The sequence below is a fragment of the Acinonyx jubatus genome, chromosome E4 (genome assembly GCF_027475565.1).
Source record: "Acinonyx jubatus isolate Ajub_Pintada_27869175 chromosome E4, VMU_Ajub_asm_v1.0, whole genome shotgun sequence".
Taxonomy (NCBI): domain Eukaryota; kingdom Metazoa; phylum Chordata; class Mammalia; order Carnivora; family Felidae; genus Acinonyx; species Acinonyx jubatus.
This window is the reverse complement of record NC_069395.1, coordinates 12,898,479-12,925,102: the sequence shown is the minus strand read 5'-3', so window position 1 is coordinate 12,925,102 and position 26,624 is coordinate 12,898,479. Positions and strand designations below refer to the sequence as shown.

Here is a 26,624-nt window from a genome sequence, read left to right as displayed (position 1 = left end):
ATAATGTTCTAAATCCCTTTACTGAGTCTCTAAAGCTCCCACACTTTTTAAACCCTCACTTCCTAATAAGTATTTAAAAAAAAGAATCCTAGAAACACGTCACTAATTAGAATTCACGGCTTTGTTTTCTTTTCCTAGCTGATTTACACAGTCTTCTCTCTGCAATCTTCTTTTCCATGCTTTCCCTTAACCTTTCCTATTAGCCCTTTTTCCCTAAGATCCTTTGAAATGGAATGTTAACTAGAGCAGTGAGGAAGTGGAGCATTAGCCCGTCCCTGACCTCTCAGGAACAAACTAACTACTAAAGGCTCTGCTCTTCCGTTAGAACAGAATAATGCCATTGCCTGTAATCCTAATTACTTAATTTGTCTGTAAGAAAATTTTCTGGGATGCCAGGCTTTTGAGAACCAAGATAAAAAGCTTCCTAGAAACTGGTGAAGAAAAGAGAGCAACCCTGTTTTAAAGGACATCTTTTCTCAGCTTGGATTTCTGCCAGAGGTTCCTTCCTTTTGTAATGTCATTCAATTCAACATGGAAGAGAGTGTCTTAGAGCCTAATGCCTTAGTAATCAATTTAGGTTTGAATATTTCATAAATTTAGAGCTTCAGGTTTCTGTCCTGGGTGTCCCTTATAAAAGCTGGTTTTTAAGATAACTGGACCTGCTGACCTTCTGGACATTGCATAGTTTTTTATGAGGTATATGATGAGTTACCTATAAAAGCATAAGGATTTACAGATTTGAAATCCTATTAAATGCACATCAGTTTTAAGAGGAGGAGAGGATTAAGCTATACAATATGTATTTCAAATTTTACTGAGCCTAGATATTTGAAAACTGGTTTAAGGTGTTAGCCAAGCCAAAAATGTAGTAAAATTCAACCAATTCTGATTTATACCATGTATTTAAGCCCACTTCCCATTGGGTTCCTTCCCAGAGTGTGCATTATCTGTTGATTGCTTTAAAGTATAGAGCAAGTTCAGCAAAACATTATATAAATGGAAGAGAATTATTCTGCTCTTTTGTATCAAACTGAAATATAACCCAACATTTAATTTATACTACATTTTGTTGGCCTTGCTTTTTGATGTAGGTCAGAAACAAATGTCTTTTAAGTACATAAAAATCAATGAACTATTGTTTTGCATTATAATCAAAACACTCATTGATCTGTACTTGGGAGAGATTTAAAGTTGTTCTCAATGCTCTTTTAATGTCTTTGACTTTATTTTCAAATTTCACATATTCCACATAAATATGTTGGTTTATTGAACATCAGACAAACACAGATTAACATAGTTTATTTACTGTCACCTCTAACAAATATAATGATAGCAGAAAATCTACATATATTCTCCATTTCAACTTTATCATATAGAGCAGATATGAAAGGTTTGTTAACTAAATGCTTGGTGTGAATACCACTGTGGACAATGTTCTCAAATAAGTTTTTAGTTTTTAGGAGATGAACTGTAGTATATTATATTTGGTTTGGTTTAAATAACCACCCCCAAAGTTCAGATAAGTATCTGAACTTTATCCGAACTATCCAAACTTCCTTTAGTTTGTGATTCAAGTCTGAAAATCTCATGAGAACAGATGCTCTTGTAGCTTTCTCTTACTTCCTGCTTCATTGTGAGAACTAGGTTTCCAAAGAAATTCTTACATGCCTAAGAAGTCTGTATGCGTGATGCCCTGGGACTTTTTTCCCATTCAAATTAAAATGTTGTTGCTTTTATCCAGTTGATTTCAGTTCTTATCTTTCTTAGTACAGTAGTCCTTCCCCCTACCCCCACCCCCACCCCTCAGCCCAATCCCTGTCTTTGCTTTCCATGGTCAGTTACCTATGGTCAACCACGGTCCGGAAACAGAGGCTTCTCCTTCTAACTTAACATCAAAAGGTCAATAGTAGTCTAACCCTATGTCACAATGCCTGTGTCACTCACCTCACTTCATCTCATCACATAGGCATTTTATCATCTCACATCATCACAAAAGAAGGGTAAGTACAGTACTATAAGATATTTTGAGAAAAAGAGAGAGAACACACTCACATAGCTTTTATTATAATAGATTGTTATAATTGTTCTATTTTACTATAATTGTTGTTAATCTCTTACTGTGCCTAATTTATAAATTAAACTTTATAACAGCTAGGCATGTATAAGGGAAAAAACATAGTATACATAGGGTTCGCTACTGTTAGGTTACAGGGACCCACTGGGAGTCTTGGAACATATCCACTGTGGATAAAAGGAGACTATTGTATCTCCAAGATGTTCTTGATAGCTTTGACCACTGTTTTCATCTTGAAGCTCTTTCCTCCTTACTCCTCCACGGTATTAGTTCCTCTTGATGCTCTATCTTTTTTTCTCATCACACCTTTTCAGTTTCTGCTTTGACCTTTGCCTAATCTGAATAGCCCCTTCTTGTTTGGTATTTTCCAGGCTCTTCATTAACACAGTAAAAGTACATTGAACTCTGTCTGTATGCCTAACATTATCATAGGCACTGAGTTTATAGCAATAAACAAAGCAGGAAGAAACAAAATCCTGCTTTCATGGAATATTAACTTCTAATGGAGGTTAACAGATAAGCAAAACAAAAAAAAGATATTAAAATACATAAGATATTTGATGGTTTTAAGTATTATAGAGAAAAAATAAAGCAGAAGGATAGGGGAAAGCCTGAGAGCGGACAAGGTATAAATAGGAGGAAGATCTCAAAGGAAAGATGACATTTGCACAAACACCTGAAGGGGTGAGAGTGAGATCATGGGCTATCTGGAGAGAGATCATTCCAGGCAGAGGAAAGAGCCGGTGAAAAAGCTCAGAGACTGGCACATACGTGGTGTACCATTTGTCTTACTTTTCTCCTCACTCTGCACATTGTCTTTTCCCATGGACCAAGTTATCGACAAAGAGGTTCATCACTCCCAAATCTGTTTCTCTATTACAAGTGCCATATCTCTAACTTCCAGCTGGACATCTCCATCTGAATGTCTTATGAGCATTTGAAACCCCATATATCCCCAAACCTAATGTGTTTTTCCCTCTGACACATATACTGCACCCTGCATTTCTCTTATACTGTTACAAACACTCACTGAGTGATCAAAGGCAGAAGCCTAGAATCCCTTTAAGTTCATCCTTTTCCCTTTCTGTCCACATCTGATTTGCTTTTCCATGTAACACAAATTACTGAGAAACTATTTTGTACTAGCCTCTGGGCTACACAGGCTGTGAGAGGAAGATTGATCAGTTCATTAACTACTTACTTAATTACCTAAAACTTGCTATGAAAAAAGAGGAGTGTGAAAAGTTTAGGAAAAGCTGGGAAAATTTAAACCACATTTCCTTTTTGAGTATTATTAAGGAATTTATTGAAATTTATAATCAGCATAAAAATATTTAGAAATAACTTTTCTGATTTTCTGTTACAAATAAAGGAATTACAGATTCCCAACTACATATAACTACCTATAAGCACTCCCCTCAACTCATGTCTACTCTTCTGTCCACTAAGTATCTCAAAGTTAATATGTCAAACATAACTTTTTATTCCCCTTGCCACCTTCTCCCACACCTACCCCCCAAAAAATCCTTGTTCGAACACTCTTCCCTTTTCCTCTATCTTAGTGAATGGCACCATTGTGTTCCAAACTTCTCAGGCAAAACATTTAAGAGTAGTCTTTTTATTTATTTATTTATTTATTTATTTATTTATTTATTTAGAGAGCCATGTGCATACACGTGCACATGCATGACAGCAGGAGAGGTGAGAGTATGCTTCTTGCCTCACAGTTATAATGTGGTTGCTGTCATGCTATTCCTCACATCTGCATTCTAGTCAGGAAGAAGGGGGAAAGGAGAGAAGCTGCATCTGTCTTTTTATTAGGAAAGTAAAAGCTTCCCCCAAATTTCCCCTTATGTCTCATTACATAAGAGACAGACTTCTCTGTAAGTCTCCTGGCTTCCAGGTAGGTTAATGAGCAACTCTGACAATAAGAGATATTGGAAAACCTCTTATCTAACTTTCAAGCCCTAATACTGGGGAGAGGCAGGGTAGAAAAGGATTGCTTCCTGGGTGAGCCAAATAATCTCTACCACACTGGCCTTCATTCTGTTCCATAAACATACCAAACTAAGTCCTTTGTTAAGGCCTTTGAATGAGCCAATCCCACTGCTAAGAATGTTTCTCTCCCATAACTTTTCACAACTTCTTCGTTTTTGTAATCCAGGTCTCACTCCAGATATCATTGACACCCTTTCTGATTACCCTGTCTGAAACTGTCCCCCAAAACCTGTCACTCTCTATGCCATTGTATGGTTATATTTTTAAAGCACTTAGAATAAGAAGCATGGCAGAATAGAGGAGTAACTTCTCCATCTTTGGAGGATGGAGAAGTAGAGAAAGGAAATCACACATTAGCTGAAAAAGAAAAATCAGAAAAAAAATTTAAAAATAAAAAACCTAGCTTCTCTTTCATCAAATATCCATACTGCACATGTTCATTAGCCTCCATATCCCCCTTCGTATTACCCAATTTCCCTTCTAGAGCTAGAAGTAACTGACTCTTCTAGGGGTGTTGAGCAGATGACATAGAGATTGCTTGGAGGGGTGGTGCTGTGGGCTGACCCACTGCCAGGGAGTAATTGTTTCAAAAGGATAGCTTGCTTCTGGCATTATATGCTAAAATTGAGACTCTTGACTTTTCAGCCTCCAAAGCCTAAATGTTTGGCATGAATAGCAGAAATCTGGCATTTTCAATGCTCATATGTCCAAAAGCTGGAAAACTAGAAAATGCTAAGAGTCTCAAATTGGTGTCCACTTTGGAATATTTGGCCCAGGAAAATGTATATTCTCATGCTGCAGGAAGTTGGTTTGCAAAATGAAGGCTGAATTGAGGCCAAAAAGCAAGAACCATTTGCCAGAGTGTAGATGAAATATGATAGTTTGCTGCACAAAGTTTCTTTTTAAAAGTTATTTGCAGCTGCCATGACACATCTTTAAAATTGTAATATGTACAACTGTTATTTAGGAATTCCAATGGAGGGAAACAAATCTCAACTGTTTACATTTAAACATGATGTAGTAAGATACTAAGGAATAAATGTAAACATTACAGATTGGACAAAGTATTACAAGTGAAACATGCCTCAAATCAAAGCATAGACTTAAATGGTCCAAAGAAAAGCAGAAATTCTCATTTTCATAGAAAATCTGCATCACTATTATTCTACTGAGCAGACTTTCCTATGGTATGTTGAGAGAAAATACAATGTTTTAGAAAGTGTTTAAGTCAAAGTAATGCAGTGTTTATGCTGCCTGTAAAAGAAAGAATTCTTAACAGATAATAGTACCCTTAATTCCATTTTCTATTTCCTTTGAAGAAAGGAGCATAACCATAGAAACTTGTTATGTGAAATTTACTGGTTAAAAAAACACAAAACATTTGACTTAAAAAGTTAGAAACTATATGTAACCAAGACTGGACTATTAAAATAGATCAAAATATGGCAAGCAGCTAGAAAACAGAGAGTGTTTGCAGAAATGAAGAGAGAGAAGAAAGAAAGAAAGAAAGAAAGAAAGAAAGAAAGAAAGAAAGAAAGAAAGAGAAAGAGAGAGAGAGAAAGAAAGAAAGAAAGAAAGAAAGAAAGAAAGAAAGAAAGGAAGGAAAGAGAAAAGAAAAGAAAGGAAAGAAAGAAAAGAAAAGAAAAGAAAAGAAAAGAAAAGAAAAGAAAAGAAAAGAAAAGGAGAGAGAGAGAGGAAGGAAGGAAGGAAGGAAGAAAGAGAGAGAAAGGAAGAAAAATGAAAGAAAGAAAAAGAAAAGTTAAGAAGCAGTGAAATGCAGAAGACAAAGGGGAGAGGTTTTTAATTTTACTTTTCAGTCTGTTCTATTGAAGAATAAATTCAAGAAAGTGCCAAGATACAATTTGCAATTCTGAATTTTCTATTCTCTGGAGACATCAGTAGGAATTTAAGGTACAAAGCATAGAGGAATAAAGTATGAAAGGAAATAGGAAATAGTTTATTCTAATAAAGAATATTTTTGTGTTTCTCACTGAATTCACACTCTCATTTGGAGAGATGGCAGTTAATGGTAGAAGCATCTTTTAAATTCTCCATTCCTTATCTAGTCACCACCCACACTAGCATTTCCACTGATTTGTTACTGTTTTCAGGAGAGCCTGCTAATTGAGGAAATACAAGCTTTTAGTGAGAATATACCCATTGGCCTGGGCTGATTTGCCTTTTTGCCGACTTCAGATCATCCTTCACCTTAAAATGAAAAATGCAAAATACCTAACCTCCGTCTGGAGTAAGACTTTCTGGGTTCAGAACTGGCTCTCCCACTTATTCAACGTGTAACTTTAGACAAATCATTTAACATTTCTTGCTACAGTTTCCTCACCTGTATAATAGAAGTAATAGTCCTAACGCCTACCTATAAGGGTGTAGATAAGGGTTAAATAAGATCAAAAAGGTATAGTGCTTACAATGGTACCTGGAATTTCGTAAGTCCTCAGTAAGTCTTAGCTATTATTATGATTACCTTGTGCCATAAGTAACTAGTCGAAGAACAAATATGAGTAAACAAGCAAACATTAGTTAATATTAATGAATTAGCTTCCCTTGTACCGAAATAAACTAAGCACAACATTATCCTACTATCTGATTCTAATCTGTGTTGTACCGAGACATTTCATCCTTACCAAACAGTCCATACAATAGACCAAAAATATAGTCCTTACATTTGCCAGCCTCCCTTGCAGTTAATTGGAACATATGGCTAATATCTGGCCAATGCACAGGAGAAAGTGATAGATACCTCTACCCATAAAAGCTCCAGCTCTTTCTTCCTCAATCATAGCAGCCTTAGAGGGCGGGCATGTGCTCCAGACGGTGAAGTTTTCAGATGAAGGACAGCATCCCAACATGCATCACACTTCTCATAAATGACACATACACCTGTGTATATTAAACCACCAAGAATGTACGGTTTTTTTGTTACCATAACATTGCGTAGCATAATCCTCACTACCATAGTGGTCAAAATGATGCATAGCTTCATAGTAAAGAAATTAAAAACAAAACAAACAACACAACATTATTCCAATCCCTTAATAATATCCAGGGAAGTCTGCTATCTCAATTAAAGAAGATTCAAAGCCTCCTTCTCCTCTTAATTTCCCAGGCTGGCACAGTGGCCAATTCTGATCCATAGTATTTTTATTTTATTTCCAACCTGGCATTCTTTATTTCACATCTAAGGAGCATATTTACTATGGCCTTAACTCTCTGGGCTGTTTTCTGGAGCTAAATATCTAAACATAAATACAACTAGTGGATTTCTGCTGATTCCTTCATTGGAGAACACACAACATAAAACATCCATTTGGGATATTAGCTGTAATTCAGGTGGAAATGGTGATGCTAAAAGATGGTTCCTGCATCCCTCAGGGACCCTTTCATCCATCCCCCTTAGGGTTGCCTCACTGGTTAACATTTATCTCTGTACTTCTTTCTTGTGTAATCATTAGGCAAGATATCATCCTATTATGTCATAGGTTTATTTGAGTTACTAGTGGATTTATGTTTAGTGAAAAGATAGATGTACTGTGATAAAGCTAAATTGTTAACTTCATTTGAAAAGTTCTGTAAGGATGTCTTGCTCTTTAGAGGTCTAAAAAGTTGTGATAAAATACAAATACAAAGTTATCTCAAAAAGGCCAAAGATTTCCCGTGCCCTAGCCAAGAGGCTGAGCACATATTTAAAAACAAAACAAAACAGTGGGCTGGAAAATGAGAAGTCAAGGACTAATGCTATAATGACGACACGAAGTTTGATTTGTATGTCCTGAGGTTTTTAAGGGCAGACATTGATAGATCAGAGATTTGCCTTAGGGACTACACTGGCCCTATAATCTAAAGTACAGGAACTCTTCTAGGGGAAGGACAAATATAAAAGGAATTAACTTGAAAGACTCATTGGATAAGGTGTTTTTAGTGTTCAAGAGAAAATTTTTGAAAAAGAGTCTCTGGTACCAGGTTTATTTTTATGACACTAGTCAATGAAAACCTTTAAAAGCCATATTTGCAAAGTTATGTATATACTAAATAGGATCCAGGCAGCCAAGAGCCCTGGCTTTTGGTATTTTAGTGAAAGACCCAGGGAACAGTCATCATTATTCATGTAAAATTGTGAATTTTATAAACAGAAATAAAAAGAAAGGACAAAATATACTTTAAAAGAGTAAGGCATTTTCAATGATAAAAACACTGTACTTTGCTGTTCTAAGTATTCATCTTAATTGAAAATACATTACTGGAGAATTTTTACAGTCTTTTTCTACCTGAACAACAATAACCTCTTAAAAAGGTGTGAAAAGAATTGCTTGTTTGCTTCTTTGTCCTTAGTTGAATTTGCTTTGGTAAAATACTGATAAACACATTAGCAAAACAAAGTGGAGGAATTGAGTGATTATCCAGATAATTTTGTCTTTATAAGAACTGTTTTCACCTAAACTATTGAAACTATTTGGTCTGTAACATTTTTCAATACTTTGTAAAATGAATTGTAGAGCTAGGTTCAGCAGTTACCTAGACAAGAGATATCTGTGTGGTGAGCTACCACAAACCTTAGGATAAAGGAATTTTTCTTGCTAGTATAAATTATCTAGTTTTCCTGCTGACATAGCTTCTTTTTATTTTACCTCTGAGGATGCAAGTTACAGGAAATTATAGCACTTTTGGGATATTCTAAGCACTGTGACTTTTTCATGAGGCATACTTTACTCACAAGTTTTCTCTGTTTAGGAATTTCTTATTCTTGGTAATCCCCCAGAAGGATAGCCTATACCAGGACATCCTTTGCAAAATCAGTAATTCATTTCATATTTGATTTGTCATCTACATGTGAACCTGGGGAAGAAAATTATCCTGAAGCTTCCTTGGGCACTGCGATGGTTAATTTCATGTGTCGAATCAGCTGGGTCATGGAGTACCCAGATATTTGGGCAAATATTATTCTGAACATTTCTGTGAGGGTGTTTTTGGATGAAATTAACATTGAAATTGGTGGACTTTGCTTAAAGCAGATTGCCCTCCATAATGTGTGTGCACCTTATCCAGTCCGTTGAAGGCCTGAATAGAACATAAAGACTGTCCTCTCCTGAGCAAGAGAGAATTCTATAGCATTGTCTCTCAGATTGGAATTGCAGCTTCAGCTATTCTGGATCTACAGCCTTCCACTCAACCTACAGATTCTGGACTTGCCAGTGTGTATAATCATGCAAGCCAATTTCTTTAATAAATTGACATATGCACACACACACACACACACACACACACACACACACACACACACATCCTACTGGCTCTGTTTCTCTGGGAAATCCCAACTAATACAGGTATAAGTATATATCTACAGAAGATTATCCTATTCTACCCCTTGAGGGGAATATATGAATAGGACAATCCAGATAAGTATGACTCATGCTCAGCAGCCTCTCAGTGATATTATTACATTTTTATAAGAAAAACAAGACAGCCAAAACTATCTGTGATTTGAAAAATGTCATGAGGTCTTTTCACAAGGTGACTTGGATTATGCTTTCTTCTAACTATGGGGAACATTTCTTTGTTTTGTTTCTATCCAAACTACTGAAGAGAAAGATGAAGAAAGAACTTTCTATTCCAAATATCTGATCAACCATCATACTGTAAACTCCTAGAAGATCAAGATACTCTTTTAGCACTCTTGGAAATGGCCCTCATCCACAATCACATGAGAGCAGGTCCTTAATAGATGCTCCTAAAGACATGGACTTAAGAGCACATACATACATACATACATACATACATACATACATACAATAATAAAATAAAACCAAAACCAAAACAAAACAAAAAATTTAAAAAACAAATCAACTAAATGTTCAACTTCACTTTTCCTTCTATGCATCTCTTTAATAATGAAAAAAAAGGTGGAGGATGTAGGAGACAAGTTAGAATTAGAGTTAGTTGAATGAACAATGTAAAAATATTAGAGAATCATGGAATTTAGGCACATGCTATCTTGAAAAGCTTCAGAATGGCAATCAAAGGAATATTCCAAAGGTAGGACCTGAACCAATAAAAATCTTTAGGAAAAATTCATGAGACAGAATGAATGGAGTGGCTGAATATACCAGAAATGGAAGAAAAATCCTAGAGTTCAGAGATGTATTTTTTCATTCAACAGACATTTATTAAACACAGACTGTGTCAAGTGCTATGTTATTTGCTAAAGTACACCAGTTTTGAACTTGGATCAAGACACATAATGCTAGGCAAACATAGATGTAATTTTTCTCCTCATGTGCTACCAACAAATTCTCCAGTCACCACTAGTACCACATTTCAACCTTTAAATGCACATACTTTACCCAGATTCTCATAAGTAAGAATGAGTGATAGTTGTTTTAAAAGTATTTCTCCCATCTGAATTTTTGTTTCTAAAGGAACAATAACTTAAACCAAAGAGAACAGTAGAAAAGAATAATAAGGTTACAGGAAGGAAAAGGAGACAGAGAAATAGGAGACAGAGAAAGAACAAGATGGGGTAGAAAAAGATTATGGGGAAATACTCAGACCTTCTCATTCTCCTTAAACATACCCAGTACTAGCTATTCTACTGCAAAACACCAAGAGGCACAGGGACAGGCATCCTAAATTCACGATCAAAGATTTATCTAAGAATGTTTTTATTTTAATTTTTTGGGATGTGTGTGTGTGTGTGTGTGTGTGTGTGTGTGCGTGTGTGTGTGTGGCAACTATATTCTGATTTTATTTGCAAGGGCTAAGATTTAACTTTGCTTGAAGATATCTAAGTCAAAAAACAATAGGACAATAATTAAATTCAAGTTGCTTTGAAACTTAGTTTTCTCCTAAAGAACTCTTACATCAAGGACAAAATCAAAACAAATGGGAAATATTTAGAAAATGACAACAATAACAAACAAAAGACTGTTAGCACCTAACAATAGTGGCTAATATTTTTCCCAATTAACCCACATATCTAAGAAGCTCAGTGAGTAACAAACATAACGAAAAAATAAAACACACACACACACACACACACACACACACACACACCCCAGAGAACATCACGATCAAATTGATGTAAAGTAGTAATACACGCTAAATTCAAAAGGAGCCACAGAAGACACATTATGTACAGAATAAGAAAATTAAAAATGACAGCATACTTCTCATAAATAACACAATCCATAAAAAAAGTATTAGGAAGAAAAATGCCAACCTAGAATTCTATACCCAGCAAATACCTTTATAAATAAAAGGTAAAATAAACCATTTTTTAGGCATCAGAAAGGTAAGGGTTCACCATCTGCAGATCTGCACTATAAGAAATGGCAAGGAATTTCTTCAAGTGAAAGAAGATTATAACAGTTGGTAACTTTCAATCTACACAAAGGATAGAAGTGTGCCAGAAATGCTAACATATATAAGTAAATACAAAAGCCATTTTTCTCATGGTTTAATCTCATTAAAACACAAGTAACTACTTAATGCAAAAGTAATAAAAAGTATCATGGATTTTAAAGTACATGGAAATAAAATACATGATAAAAATAGCACTCTAGAAAGGGGAGGGAAAATTGAAGTAACCTGTTGGAAATTTCTTATGCTATATATATATGAAGTTGTATAATACTGTTTGAAGATAGACTATAAAAATTTAAAGATTTATATTATAAATCCTAGAGCAACAACTGAAAAAAAACAAGCAAAGAGTTGTAGCTAATAAGCCAAAAGTGAAGATAAAACTTAATTATAAAAGAAACTCAATCATTCTAAAAGACTTAGAAAGAGGAAAAAAGAAACAAATATCTGATATAATAAATAGAAAACAAATAGCAGGATGGCATATTTAAACTTCACCATATCAAAAGGTATACTAAATACAATTTATCTGAACATGTTGATTAAAAGAGCAAAAAAAATCATTTCAAAATGAAAAATGAGTCAATTCAATACGAATGTATAGCAATCCTATGTCTATATAGAACAATAGAACTTTAGAATAAATGAAGCAAAAAGTAAAAGTAGACAACCCCACAATTATAATTGCAAATTTTAACACTATTGACTCATAAGTGATAGAAAGAAGAGACAGCAAATTGGCAAATCATACAGAAAATCTGAATATCACTATCAAACAACTTGATCTCATTGATATTTATAGAACGTAGCATCCAAAGACAGTGCAATGCCATTAATTTCAAAGAACATACAACATAGTCCATAATCTAAGGCATAAAACGAATTTTTAAGTAATTTTAAAAAGATTGAAATCAGATGACATCAGCAAGAGGGCAGAATAGGAAGCACCAGATATTCTCCCTCCATGGAGATACCAATTCAACATTAATACATGGAACAATTCCCTTGATGAGAAATCCAAAAGCTAGGTAAGAGTCTACTGCATTCCAGAGAGGCATGGAACCAGCCACATCAAAACTGCTAGAGAAGTGTATGTCACTCACTCACCAGAGCTCCTCACATCAGCACAGCATGGTGATTGAGGGGAAAATCCCAAGTCCTGGCTTCTCCCTGTGGAGAGAAAGAGAAGACTGAAACGTGCATTTAATGTGTAGACTTTTCAGGAGGCTACCTGAGGGACTAGTATTTGCTTTGCCTGAATCTGAGTGCTGGCAGAAAAGGGTCCCCAGTCAGGGGCCACTGAGGGGAAAAAAAAAAGTGACATTTTGCACTAGCACATACTCCCTTGCCATAGTCCTTATCCAAGGCTCAGTGTGGAATGAGTGGGAGAAAACTCCCAACTCCTGGATTATCCCCAGGAAGGAAAAGAGTTGAAGCATCCATCCAATAGTCTAGCTTGGGATGCAAGTGCTGCCCAAGGAACTGGCTTCTCTCTCACAAGTCTCAGAGAACTAAACTGGTATAAAAGCCTGGGGGGCACTAGGTGGCTTACTGCTGCTCCAAAGAGCACATGGAACAACAAACAGGAAAATACAACTCAGCTGCTTTACTCACAGTGGGAAAAAGGGAAGAGTGGAGGGTTTGTCCAATATTCTGGATTTTAGGGTTGCTGCTTCAGGGACTGGTTTCTAATTTCTCCAACTCAGACTGTTGACAGGACCCAATGTACTCCAGATAACTGAGGACTTCTGAGAGCAAAAAACAACTGGGCAACTTACAGCAACTCCAGAGAATCTACAGCACTACAAACAGATAACAGAGGGTGTAAGGATTTCTAAGCTTCAAGACAAATAAGTTTGTAAAACCTGTTTAATTGGGAATTTACAGAGACAAGGCTGGAGAGAACATATCCACAGAAAGCTTGGAGAAGTCCCTAGAATCCCTTGTGGGGCAATTGGTAAAGATCTTTCTCTGTACTAAGACAGTCTATACAGACTGGAAGAGGTGTTTGATCCTAATACAAAGTATAAGGCATACAAAGGAACGGTAAAACATGACCCAAACAAAGGAATTAATATATCTCCAGAAACTCACCCTAAAGAAACAGAGATATAGGAATTACATGACAAAGAATAAAAAGTAACTGTCATAAAGATGCTCAATGAGCTCAGCGAAACAAGGCATGAATAAAACTGGAATGTTAACAAAGAGAAAATATTTTTAAAAACCAAGGAAATTTTAGAAGTGACCATAAAATAATTGAATTGAAAAATTCGGTAGAGGGGTTCAGTAACAGACTTGATCAAACAGAAGAAAGAATCAGTGACCTCAAAAACAGATCATTTTAAATTATCTAGTCAAAGGGGCAAAAAGATAAAAGAATGAATAAAAGTTAAGACAGTCTAAGGGAATTATGGGACACCACCAGCCAGAACAATATACTAATTATGGGAGTCCTAAAAGGAGAAGAGAGAGAAAGAAAGGGGAAGAAATCTTATTTGCAGAAATAATGGCCCAAAAAACTTTCTATATCTGGGTAAGGAAATGAGCATCTAGATCCAAGAAGGCCAACGGATTCCAAAGAGGATGAATTCAAAGAAGGATACACTGAAACACATTATAATCAAATTGTTAATAGTCAAACACAAAGAGAGAATTTTGAAAGAAGCAAGAAAAAAGCAGCTTTGTCATGTATAAGGGACCCTCCATAACACTATAAGCAGACTTTTCAGTAGAAACCATGCAGGACAGAAGGGAGCAGGATGATGTATTCAAAGTACTAGAACAAAAACTAACCACAAAGAACACTATCTATCTATCTATCTATCTATCTATAGCAAAACTGCCCTTAAAAATTGAAGGAGAAATAATAAAGACTTTCTCAGAAAAACAGAAGCTTAGGGAGTCCTCACCACTAGAACTGCCTTTCAAGAAATGCTAAAAGGAGTCCTTTGAGGTGAAATGAAAGGAGAATAGATAGCACCATGAAAATATATGAAAGGATGGAGCTTGTTGGTAAAGGCAAATAAAGAAACAAATATAGAATACTGTAATACTATAATGGTGGTGAATCAATCACTTTTTTTTATTAAAAATTTTCTAATGTTTATTTTTTTTTTGAGAGAGAGACAGACAGAGTGTGAGTAGGGAGGGGCAGAGAGAGAGGAAGACACAGAATCCGAAGCAGGCTCTAGGCTTTGAGCTGTCAACAAAGAGCCTGACACGGGACTTAAACCCATGAACTGTGAGATCATGACCTGAGCCGAAGTTGGACACTTAACCGACTGAGTCACCCAGGCGCCCCTACAAGACTCACTTTAGATTTGAAAACACATAGGCTGAGGGATGGAATAAGATAGTCCATGCAAATGGTAAACAAAAGAGTTCAGGAATGGCCACACTTATAATAGACAAAATAATCTTTAAACTCAAAGACTTTTACAGGAGACATAGAAGGGCATTATACAGTAATAAAAGGGTCAATTTACTAAAAATATATAACTGTAAACATATAGGAACCCAAATATATGAAGCAAAAATGGACAGAATTGAAGGTAGAAAGAGACAGCAACACAATACCAGTAGATTTCAATACCCTTTCAATAATAGAACAACTAGACAGAAGATAAATAAGGAGGCAGAAGACTGGAATAACACTATAGAAGAAACGGACCCAACAGATACATACAGAGTATTTCACCCATTGGCAACAGAATTCACATTCTTCTCAAGTGTATTCAGAATATTTTCAAAGGTGTATTAGGGTCACAAAACACGTCAACAAATTTAAGAAGACTGAAATGATACCACATAGATTTTTTTTTCTGACCACATGGAATGAAACTAGAATCAAAGCAGAAGGGAAGCTCCAAAATTAACAACTATGTGGAAATGAAATAACGCATCCTGAGTAACCAATGAGTCAAAGAAGACATGAAAAGATAAATTAAAAAAATTTTGAGACAAAAACAAAACTACAATATGACAAAAGATGGGATTCAGCAGAAGCATTACTAACAAGAAATTTATAGCGGCAAATGCCCACATTTGAAAAAGAAGAAAGATCCCAAGTAAACAACCTAATTTTATATATCAAGGAACTAGAAAAAGAAGAATGAATGGATCCCAATAAAATCAGAAATGAAAGAGGAGACATTACAACTACTGATGCCAAGAGGAAAAAAAAGGATTATAAGAGACTACTGTGTGCAATTAAATGCCAAAAAATGGATAAATTTCTAGACATATAAAATGTACCAAGACTGAATCATGAAGAAATAGAAAAATCTGAGCAAACATATAACTAATAAGGAGGTTGAAACACTAATAAAAATCCTCCCAACAAAGAAAAGCCCAGGATCAAATGGTTTATTGCAGAATTCTATAAAACATCTATTTAGAATTAACATCAAGCCCTCTCAAACTCTTCCAAAAAATAGGAATGTTTCCAGACTCATTTTGTGAGGCTAGCATTATCCTGATACTAAAACTAGACGAAGGCATTATAAGAAAACTATAGACCAATATCTTTGATGAATACAGATAACACTTAACAAAGTATTAGTGAACTGAATTCAATGACACATTAAAAGGATCAATAAGCTATGACCAAGTGGGATTTATCCCTGGGACGCCAGGATAAAAATTAATCAATGTGATACACGACATTACATAACAAAAAACAACAATCACATAATCATCTCAATAGATGCAGAGAAAGCATTTTACAAAATTCAATACCCTTTAACGATTAAAAAAAAAAGTCAACAAACTAGGAATAGAAGGCAATCATCTCCACACAATAAAGTTCACGTATGTAAAGCCCACAGCTAACATCATACTCAATGGTAAAAAGGCAAAGGCTTTCCTCTAAGATCAGTAAAAAGATAAAGGTGCCCATTCACCTCATCTACTCAACATAATACTGGAAGTCCTATACAGAGCAATTAAGCAAGAAAAAGAAAAGCCACTCAAATTGGAAAGGAATAAGTAAAATTATCTCTCTTCATTGATGATATAATATTTTTTTAATGTTTACTTTTAAGAGAGAGACCTGGGGAGGGGAAGGAAGACAGAGGATCTGAGGCAGGCTCCCTGCTGACAACAGAGACCATGATGTGGGGTTTGAACTCATGAACCCCGAGATCATGACCTGAGCTGAAGTCAAACACTTAACTGACTGAGCCACCCAGGCTCATAATCTTGGAGAACCCTAAAGGTTTCACCAAAAACAACAACAACAACAAGAAACCTCCCCCCAAACAAACACAGAAACACCTGTGAGAATAATCAAATTCAGCAATGTTGCAGGATACCATCAACACTCAAAAATCAGTTCCTTTTCTATACACTAACAATGAACAACCCAAAAAGGAAACCAAGAAAATGATACCCATTTACAATAACATCAAAAAGAATAAAATACTTGTGAATAAATTTAACCAAAGAGGTGAAGTGTATTTCAGCACACTGAAAACTATAAAATCATTGTGAAAAGAAATTAAAGAAGACACAAGTAAATGAAAAGACATCCTGTATTCATGAATTAAAGGACTTAAAATTATTAAAAAGCTCATACCTACCCAAGTGGATTCAATGCATACTCTGCCAAATGGCAACTTTTTTTCAGAAATAGAAAAACTATCTGAAATCCGAAAGTTCATATGGAAGCACAGTTTTCAGGCCAAACAATCATGAGAAAAAAGGACAAAACAATCTTGAGAAAGAAAAAAAACTAGAGGCTTCACAGTTTCTGATTTAAAAACATTACAAACCTGCAGTAATCAAAACAATATGGCGCTGACAACAAGACAAACATATAAGCCAAAAGAACAGAATAGAGAGCCCAGAAATAAATCCATTCATGGATAGTCAAATAATCTTTAATAAGAATGCGAAGACTACACATGGGGAAAAGACAGTCTCTTCAACAAATTGTATTGGCAGTATTGTATTATATCCACATGCAAAAATGAAATTGAACTTACTTTACATTGTATACAAAAATCAACTAAAAGTGAATTAAAGACTTAAACATGTATCTAAAACTATCAAACTCCTAGAAGAAAAAATAAAGGGAACTCTCCATAACATTGATCTTACCAATGATTTCTTGGAAATGATGCCAAAAGCACAGGCAATAAAAACATAACAGACAAGTGTGGCTATATCAAACTAAAAATCTTCTGCACATCAAAGGAAATAATCAGTAGAGTGAAAATGCAACATAAAGAAAGGGAGAAAATACTTGCAAACCATATATTTGATAAGAGTCTAATATCCTAAACGCATATGGAAATCCTATAATTCAATAAAAAAAAATAATCCAATTAAATAATGGGCAAAGGACTTGAATAGACATTTCTCTAAAGTAGGCATACAAATGGCTAATTTGTATGAGAAAAGATGCTCAACATCACTAATCATCATGTAAATGCAAATCAAAACTATAATGAGATATCACCCCACCATTACCTATTAGGATGGTCATTTAAAAAAGAAATAAATAACAGAAAATAAATACAAGTTTTGGTGAGGATGTGGTGAAATTAGAGCCCTTGTATACTATTACTAGGATTATAAAATGTTGTAGCTGCTATGTAAAACAGTATGGAAGTTCCTCAAAAAAGTAAGAAATAGAACTACCATATGACCCAGCAGTCCCATTTCTGGGATTTATCTAAAAGAACTGAACACAGACTTTGAAGAGACATTTCTGCTCCCTTGTTCCTTGAAGCATTGCTCACAACAGTCTAGATATGGATACCACCTAAGTGTCTGTCAACAGATGAATAAATAAAGAAAATGTTTTAACATGATATATAGGTACAATAGAATGTTACTGAGCCATCAGAAGAAGGAAATCTTGCTGTTTGTGAGAACATGGATGAAACTGGAGGACATTATGCTATGTGAAACAAGCCAGACACAGAAGGACAAATACTGCATGATTTATTTATTTATTTATTTATTTATTTATTTATTTATTTATGACAGTAAGTGAGCAGGAAAGGGACAGAGGGAGAAAGAGAGAGAAGAATCTTAAGCAGGCTCCACACTCAGCATGGAGCCCAGTGCAAGGCTCAATCCCACAACCCTGGGATAATGACCTGAGCTGAAATCAAGAGTGGGACACTCAACCAGCTAAGCCACCCAGGCGCCCCTGCATGATTCCATTTATACAAGATGTCTACAGTAGATAAACTCAAGGAATAGAAAGTGGAAAGATGGTTGCCAGGGACTGAATGGGAGCGGCATATGGGGAATTTGGTATACAATGGATATAGAGTTTAGTCATGCAAGATGAAAAAATTCTAGAGACTGGCTCCACAAAAATGTGCATATAGTTAACAATACTATAATATACACTTAATAATTTAATAAGTTAGATTTCATGTTATATGTTTTTACTACAATAAAAAATATTGCAATCATATAAAGTATGATCTTTGTCCACAACAAAATTAAACTAGAATTCAATAACATGAAGTTATCCTGCAAATCCCATATACATGAAACTAAAACACCATACTTTTTAATACCCTTTTTGTCAAAGAAAAAATTACAAGGGAAATAAGAATATATTTCAAACTGAAAGAAAATAAAGACACAAGGGTATTAGATCCAGTTCCAATCAGTAGCTAGAAATCACAACATACTGAATAGAGAAAATTTAATTCAAAGAATTATTAACTAGTAAGAGATGATTAACTGTAGAATATGAGACTAGCCAATGCAGAAACCATCTCTTATTTGTAAGCTGAGGGAGAATACACAAAGGAAGAGCTTAAAATTGGAAAGAAATCCACCTCCCCTAAAACTAGTATAAGTTTAAGACTTTGTTGGAGAGAATATAAATGCTATAGGAAGCTGCAACCTGCCTGTGGCAAACAAATTTGCAAGAGGTTGAATCCACAGCTAGTCAGTAAGAAGAGCCACTGAGTGTCTAAGAAGCTCAACAGAGAGTGCAGGCAGACTACAGCTATTCTATAAGGATTACCTGCATAAAGACAATAAAAGGAGTTGAATTAGTGTTGGCTGGCTAGAGCTGGTGCTAAGAAAGAGCTTATATGATGGCCAAGAAATTTACTGTAGAGTATTATGGGGCCACAGTTGATCCACTATCAGCAGACCAAGAGAAGTTCACTGTAGCGATGGAGTATCTCATCTTCTTTGCAGAAAGTGTCCCCCATTGTGTGCTGGTAGTATGGAGTTGTTCCACTAGAAACAACCCACATGAATGCTGGAAAATTCACTGATGGTTGGCCATTTTCAGGCCTCCCTCATATCATTGGTTGCTATGGGAGAAAAATAAAATCATACCAGAATGAAGACTATTTCTTTTTTGTCTTTTAGTCTTCTACTAGAACTCACTACTGACAAAGCTAACACTGTGCCAACTCATCGAAGGTAAATTTTTACAGGGCTCATCTTCAGTTTCCCAAAAAAGAACAAAGAACGGTGGATATAAAATGAGAAACAATAAATTAATAAACAGCATAATATATCAAAATTTGTGGACTATAGCAAAAACCAGAACTTAAAAAGGTATTTACAATGAAAAAAGAGCATATATTAGAAAAGAGAGCAAGGTTTCAAATCAGTGATGTAATCTTCCATATTAAAAACAAGAGCAAGTTAGGGCACTTGGGTGGCTCAACACCCAAGCATCTGGCTCTTGACTTCAGCTCAGGTCATGATCTCATCATGGCTTGTGGGTTCAAGCCCCACATCCAACTCTCTGCTCTCAGTGCAGAACCAGCTCTGGATCCTCTGTCTCTCCCCCCACTTGCACTCTCTGTCAAAAATAAATAAACATTTTAAAAAAGAGCAAATTAAACCAAAGTGAGCACAAAAAAGGGCACAAATAAAATAAGCATGGAAATCAGTGAAATAAAAAATAGAGATAAAATGGGAAAATTGATAAAACCAAAAATTATCTTTTTGTAAGTATCAATATAATTAATCAACTAGCCAGACTGAACACAAAAGAATATCAGAAATCAAAGAAGAACACTACTACATATCCTACAGAAATTAAAAAGATAATAAGAAAATATTATAAATACAGTCCTATATCTATAATAAAATGTAATTCATAGTTCTAAAAAACCTTCCACTAAGAAAACCCTACGACTAAATGATTTCACTGGTAAATTAAAAAAAAATTTTATTGACACCAAGAATTCTACACTAATGTTCAGAAAATGCTTGAAGAGAAGGGAATATTACCCAACTCATTTATGAGGTAATCAGCAACTTGATATCAAAAAATAACAAATACTTTACAAGAAAGAAAACCAAACCCGAATATCCCCCCTGAACATAGACACAACAATTGTTAATTTAAGAAAAGCAAATTAAGAAACACACAATAAAGTAACATATCATAATCAACTAGCTTTATCTTGGCTTTATCCCAGGAAAGTAGGCTAGTTTTACATTTGAAGCTCAATCCGTGTAACTATCTCATTGTTTATAAGAATTAAAAAAAAAAAAAAAAAACACTATATGATCGTATCAATAGATGCAGAGAAAACATTTGACAAATTTCAACACCCATTCATGACAAAAACTCTCAGCAAAATAAAAGTAGAAAAAAATCTCCTCAAGTTAGAAGAGAACATTTAAATAGTTTTTACTATGGCTAATTTAATACTTACTGATGAAAAACTAAAAGCTTTCTCTCAAAGACCAGTACCCATTCATAATAAAAACTCTCAGCAAACTAAAAATTGAAAGAAACTTTGTCATTCTGAAAAGAACTACAAAAATCCTACTGCTGACCTTATACTGAATGGTAAAAGAGTAAAAGACCATAAACAAGACAAGCACTATGGCTCTCACCCATTCTTTTGAACACTGCACTGGTAGCTCTAGCCAGAGCCAAAGGCAAGGAAAAGAAACAAAAGACAAACAAAAGTAAAAACTTCTGTATTAACAGATGCCATAATTGTTTATGCTGAAAATCCTAAATAACCTACCAAAAACTTACTAGAATTAATATGTGAATTAGCAAGATCACAGTATAAGAGCAATAGTGAAAAACAAAACAAAGAAACATACACACAAAAACACTTCTATCTTAAAAATCAAAATATTTCAAGAACATAAAATATAAATTATGGATTAAATTGAAGCAAATACTTGCACCTCCTCTGAAAATTATAAATAAATGCTGAGACAAATTAAAGAAAACTTAATAAATGGAGATATGTGCTATGTTTATTGATTAAAAAAAAACATGATATTGCCCCCAGATTGATTCTACCAAAGTGTCTCCTCAAATTGATCAGTAGATTTATTTGTTGAAATTGGCAATCCCAATCCAAATTCTAGTAGGTTTATTCATTGAAATTAGCAATTTAATTCTAAATTTATGCAGAAATTCAAAAGAATCTTGAATAGTTAAAAACAATTTTGATAAAGAATAACAAATTTGGAAGACGTAAGCTATCTGATTTCAAGACTTACTTTACTTGTATAAAGGTAGACATACAGACCCATGGGCCAGAATGGAAAGAAGAGATATAAACACATATATAACCAACTGGTTTACAACAAATAGGTCAAGGTAATTCCAAAAGGAAAGGATAGTCTTTTCAACAAATGCTACATAAACAATTGGATATTCATATGCAAAACAAACAAACCAACCTTCCTTATCTCATACAATGTAGAAAAGTTAAATTCTAAATTCACACTACCTCTAAATAACAGAGCTAACTTCTAGAATGAAACAGAAAATCCTTGTGACCTTGAGTTAAAGATTTCTCAGATAGAAATAAAAAGCATAAATGTTAAAAAAAAATGCTAAATTGGACTTCATCAAAAATGTTAAAAATTGCTCTTCAGAGACATCATGTAAAGAATAAAAGGGCAGGTTACATACTGATAGTATTTTCAAAATATGTGTCTGATAAAGGACTTCCATATGGCATATATAAAGAATACTTTCAAATCTACAATTTAAAAAAATAAATTACAGCTGAAAAATGAGGAAAGATTGGACAAATTCATCAAAGGAGATATGCAAATGGAAGATAAGCATACATAAAGACAGTAACTGTCAATAATGATTAGGCAAATGGAAATTAAAAACACAATGACATATCACTACACACCCACTAAAAGACTGACAATTTCAAGTGCTGAAGAGGATATGAAGCAACTGAAAATTACATGTATTGCTAGTGGAAATGCAAAATACTCATCCACTTTAGAAAATAGTGACAATTTCTCATGGACCAACTCCATGTCTCTACTCCTAGGTTTACTTCTATATATATAAATCCTTAAATCCTGATGGGGGTGGTAGTTAACCAACTGAATCTGTCAAAACTTATCAAATCATACTCTTAAAGTTGGTATATTTTTGTATGTATATTACATGTCAATAAAAGCTAATTAAGTTAAAAAATCAGAGCAGCCCAAAGCCTCATCACCTCTTATTTATTTTTATATTCCCAAAAGGAACCAAGTGAGAGGCATCCTTTTGATTCTTTTCCTCTTGAGTAATAAAGTTCTTGGTGTTCTGATGTTGGGTTAATCTTAAGGTGTCTCTGACATGTTTCGATTACACATTCTACTTCAAACTCCTGTGGCCTTACAGAAACAAAAGGAGCTGTTAGGGTACAAACAGACACTCAATAGTTAATATGATTATTATTTTTTTAATTTTTGTTTTAATTCTTTATTTATTTTTGAGAGAGAGACAGAGTGTGAGAAGGGGAGGAGCAGAGAGAGAGGAAGATACAGAATCCGAAGCAGGCTACAGGCACTGAGTTGTCAGCACAGAGTCTGACGTGGGGCTTGAACTCACAAACTGTGAGAGAAACTCTGATGCTTGTGACTGAGCCACCCAGGTGCCCCAATAGTTAATGTGATTACTATTGTCTAGGGTAACGTTTCAAAATGAATGTTGCAAAGAAATGCTACAAACTGGTAGACTGAAAATGTATCATCATAAATAGTGTTTTAAAAAGTAATATCAATTGTTTCTTTGTTGGAATACATAATCGTCAGTCATTGGTTTCCCTGAAAAAGCATTGACTTTCAAGTTATTTTCACTCTTTTTCACTGGGGATGCTTGAAATTTTATTCTGTTGATTAACTGAGAAATCTAATCTCAATATCTACCAAAGCCTAGAATTGTTCATGCTAGAAAATCCTCCATATTACAGATATTTTTCCTGCCATGCTTATTAAGCATTATATTTAATTTGTTTTTGTGTTTGTATAAGATTTCAAACCACGTACCGGTATTTGGATTTTCTGTGATTTGAAAATAACCTGTAATTAAATCACTTTTGAGTTTAAATAATAATCAGCAAGACTACATAGGATAAGCTATGTAGAATTCAGTCTCTTAAAAATTGTGTTAAAATAAAATCACACAGAATTCATTAAAAAAAACTAGAGTATATTACATCAGAAATTCTATTTCTGTCATTTTTCTAACATAAAAAGGGGAGTAATTCTGAGACTAACTGAAAATGCATACTGAATGAAAACACTTACCTATGAAATTAGGTATTTTCAATTCAGATCTCTATTTGGATAATATGCTTTCCATATTCACACACATTATAATCTTGTAAATATTTTGTGCCCAAGTTTGCATCCTCATGAAGAAAAATAATGAGTTATGAAGAGAAATAAAACAGATCTTATTACTCCCCGGTTTGGTGTTTCAACGATCAGCTTATCTCTTCCTCTTAAATGTCTGGTTGCATTTTGGTATAGAAAGTTCAGTATCAAGGGAATATATGGGGCTAAACCTGTACACAGATGTTCACATTTTAACTGTAGTTTGGTTCCCATACTAAGGGTCTTGTCCTCACTTTCCTACTTGCACACTAATTTGTTCAAATCCTGCCTTTTGAGCAGTATTATCTACATTCATCATATTTATAGCCCCCTGACTGAGAAATCCTTTGTCACTGTACCCAGCCCTATTGCCATACTTGTACCTTGGCCTGACTTGCCATGTGGAACGCCAGAGGTTCACTTCGGGAAGGGAGCTCATTGTTTGAATGGACCACATCAGACCCGAGAGAAAAGGATCCCTGTGACCATACAGAATTGGCTCATCAGAGGAAGAGCAGAGATGTGGAGCTGCATGAAAGAGAGAGAGACAGAGAGAGAGAGAGAGAGAGAGAGAGAGAGAGAGAGATTGGGAGGAGAGGTGAATTATTTTGTAGTGGAAACAAAGCCAAATGGATTGATAGGGTTCAGGAGCCAGCAGGAAGGTATTGCTGAAGTACAAGCAAGTGATGTCTAAGATTGATGGTGTTGAATTGGGCAAAGCTGCCTGAAACAACAGTGATATTTTCTTTATTTCTCTTGGGGAGGTAACAGGGTCAAGACCTAAACATTGTATATGAACCATTTGGCCATTTTAAACAAATCAACACTCTCAAATCATATCCCGCCCTACCCTAAGGTTCATCTGCCCTGTGTAATCCTTCGGTTACAAAAAAGCACTTCAGAACAAAAACTCAAGCCAGTTGTGAAGACTTCTTTCACCAAGGCCCAGCCTCCAGGCTAAATGGGAGAGTTCTGCCAGCCATCAAACTTAACAGCCTTGAAACATATGCAACATTTCTCTAAGCAAATTGGTTCCTTAATATGGTAAAATGTGCGGCACCCAAGGGGAAATGCTGGTGATCTCATAGCCCAAAACTCATGGAGTCACAGCACTGTATTCCTGAAAAGCACTCATACTTTCCACTTTGATAAAACCAGAAGCAAATACGAGAGTCAGTAGGTTTTGACATCCATTGTTCATTCTCGCTGAACTTTTTCTCTTATATAGCAGAGCACAGTGGTTTAATTCATAGCTTATAAGATTTTAAAAATATAAACCATTCAAATTTTTTCTATATTAATCAGTGGTTTCTAAAGATCCACAGGGATAAATAAACCTTGCAAGCTGGCAGGTTGTTTTTTTTTGTTTTTTTTTGTTTTTTTTTTTTTTTTGTGGCATAACCACTGGTAGTTATAAACAGTAAACAAAACATAGTAACCATTTTAAGCACAAGAGATTGCTGTATCACAGGGGGCATAAATCATTAGCTTAATAATTTCAGCAGCAGTGTCTCCAAAGCAAAATTAAGCCAACAGTTCCCCCTGTGGCAATAATGAAGTACTGTAATGTTAAAAGGGGGGGGGGGGGAAGCAACCAAGAGAAGGCATTATTGTGCCTTGGAAATGATTGAAAATCCAAGTTCGATAAATAACTGTAGAACTCTTGTCTCTGTCCCGATCTTTTGAGAGATGGGAGAGGGGTTGCCTCCAAACCCTACATCTACTCTTGTAGACAGTTTGACAAGCACAAATGCACTTTCATTAAAGCCCCCAATGGCTAGGATGTGCTGTAGGTAGGGCATGAATGTGATGACATATTACCATTGAGAAGATGACAAATTTCTCTCAGTTGCATAGGCAGACATTATTCACAGACTTAGAGCCAAAAGAATGTGAGGCCCAGGATAGGACAGAGACATGACCAAGCTCCTCTCTCAGGGGCTCTCAAGCTACATACAAATAATCTGAAAGAAAACACCTTCCATTTCTGAGCTGGGCCACTGGACCTAGCCACAGAGTTAAGCCATCCTGCCCACCCCACCTCCCCATGAATTTTCCCAAGTGCCAAAGTTCATTTTTTTTAACTGGCTAATGATTTGTTCATTTTGGAAAAGTGTACTTGGCTATGGGACATTATCAAACAAGAGGGATCAAGAAGGTCTCTGTTGTGTTAATACTATAGAACCTTCATTTTTCACCTTGATTTTTTCATCCATTTTATGAAATTAGTATAATCTTGTCATTATCCTTAAAAAAGAAAGCTCTGATTGAAGACAGTTTTCTTTCCCTCAATAATACTATTTCTTTAAGGTAGCACTTTACCTACTAACAACATTCCCTATGTTTTTGGAACACCTGTTATGGACACAATGATTTCTTAAGAATATATTTGGTTTTAAAAATTATATGATTTGGGGCACCTGGGTGGCTCAGTTGGTTGAGCGTCCGACTTCGGCTCAGGTCAGGATCTCATGGTTCGTGAGTTCGAGCCCCGCGTCGGGCTCTGGGCTGATGGCTCAGAGCCTGGAGCCTGCTTCTGATTCTGTGTCTCCCTCTCTCTCTGCCCCTCCCCCATTCATGCTCTGTCTCT

At 35.2% G+C, this 26,624-nt stretch overlaps 1 long non-coding RNA gene across 2 annotated transcripts in view; it reads right to left on the bottom strand.

The window, feature by feature from the left end:
* The window catches only part of LOC113603934 (uncharacterized), a 191,725-nt gene that overhangs the window by 88,073 nt on the left and 77,028 nt on the right, over positions 1–26,624 (bottom strand). Inside the window, exon 3 of one of the 2 annotated variants that reach the window (XR_008293276.1) lies at positions 12,554–12,616. This is a non-coding gene — a long non-coding RNA (uncharacterized LOC113603934). Of the gene's footprint in view, positions 1–9,897; positions 12,617–26,624 lie in introns of those variants that run through there. The other variant, XR_008293277.1, reaches the window with a different exon arrangement.